This window comes from Phodopus roborovskii, unplaced genomic scaffold (genome assembly GCF_943737965.1).
Source record: "Phodopus roborovskii unplaced genomic scaffold, PHOROB, whole genome shotgun sequence".
NCBI classification, from domain to species: domain Eukaryota; kingdom Metazoa; phylum Chordata; class Mammalia; order Rodentia; family Cricetidae; genus Phodopus; species Phodopus roborovskii.
This window is the reverse complement of record NW_026125980.1, coordinates 40,021-41,760: the sequence shown is the minus strand read 5'-3', so window position 1 is coordinate 41,760 and position 1,740 is coordinate 40,021.

Sequence of the window (1,740 nt, the reverse complement as noted above, 5' to 3'; positions counted from 1 at the left end):
AATAAAATAACTTCCAAGAATTGATAAATTATTATTATTTTCAAAACGTGTCTGGAGTTGGTTTCCATTGCCTCTTTTGACAGTTATTAGTGTTTTTACCCTCTACATTCTCCCCTCTATTCTGATTTCCCATCCACCATTCCAATTTAACCACACATGTCCCATCATTCCCATTTAAACCATTATACCACTGTGATCTATCTCCCCTTCTTTAAAACTGCCCCCTTCCAACTCCAGTCATAGCCTTTTACTAATTTACTGACCTGTATGTGTATTGTGAATAAAAATTGAAGAGTCAAAGCTTACATCCAGAAATGAGAGGTTGGTGACAATTGCCTTTATTGTTTCCAGCTCCATCCATGATAATTTCATGATTTCAGTTTTTTTAATTAATTTATTTTTTATTTAATTTAGTATTTTACATGTCAATCCCAGTTCCCTCTCCCTTCCTCCCTCCTTCCCTCCCTCCCTTTTACTCTCTCTGCCTTCTCAGAGGCACCCTAACCACCCTCCCCTCCCCTCCCCCCACCCCAAATCCATATGTAGGGGAATGCCATCCAGTTGGGGTCATGTAGATCTTACAGGTCATGTGAAGTAGGGACTAGGTCTTCTCTCCTGTCTCTAGGTTAAGGTGATCCCTCCATGGGGGATGTGTTAGAAAGGTCCCTTTGTGCACCAAGGATACATCCTTGGCTCCACTGTCTGAGGTCCCTTAGACTGTTCAGTCTTCTGGCTGAGACCCATATTCGGGGGGGGGAGCTGAGTCAGTCTCATACTGGCTTACCAGCTATCAGTCTGGGGGCCCATTAGCTCCTCATTGTTCAGGTAAGCTGTCTCTATGTGTTTCTGCTGCCTGGTCTTGTCCTCTCCATCTGCATCTGGGTTCTAGTTCAACTCAGTGTTTATATATGGGTGTTTGCTTCTGTTTCCAACAAGTATTAGATGAGGGCTCCATGGATAAGTTAGCTGTTAACATCACTATCCAGGAAGGGCATTTCTGGTAGCCTTTCCATGGATGCTCAAATTATTAGTTGACAGCAGTCTTGTAGTACTCTAGTCCTTTGTTTATGTTCAATTTTATCATCAAACCAATATTGACTCCCTCTTTTATGTTCTCTCTCTCTATCTCTATCTCTCTATCTCTCTCTATCTCTCTCCTGTCTTCTATTCCAAGAAGCACATATGTTCCTTTCCTCCCCCTCGCTTTCTCCTACTTCTCTCTCCATTCACTGCCCCCTCCAATTCCCCTGTGCTCTGGGGGACTTGTACCTTCCTGGTTCTGTGAAGGACTTTATATGAATCTCTTAGAATACACCTTGTATCCAAGTTCCTCTGGTGGTGTGAATTATAGGCTGGTGATCCTTTGCTCTAGGTCTAAAATCCATATATGAGTGAGTACATACTGTGTTCCTCTTTTTGTGACTGGGTTACCACATTCAGGATGTTTTCTTCAAGTGCCATCCACATGCATGCAAATTTCAAGATACCATTATTTTTTTCTGCAGAGTAGTATGCCATTGTGTAGATGTGCCACATCTTATTATCCATTCTTCAATTGTAGGGCATCTAGGTCACTTCCAGGTTCTTGCTATTAAAAATAGTGCTGTTATGAATATAGTTGAACAGATATCTTTGTTCTTTGCCAGGTCCTATGGTAAACTAATTCCCATTTTCCTGAGGAACCGCCATACTGATCTCCAAAATGGCTGTACAAGTTTGCATACACACCAGCAGTGGAGG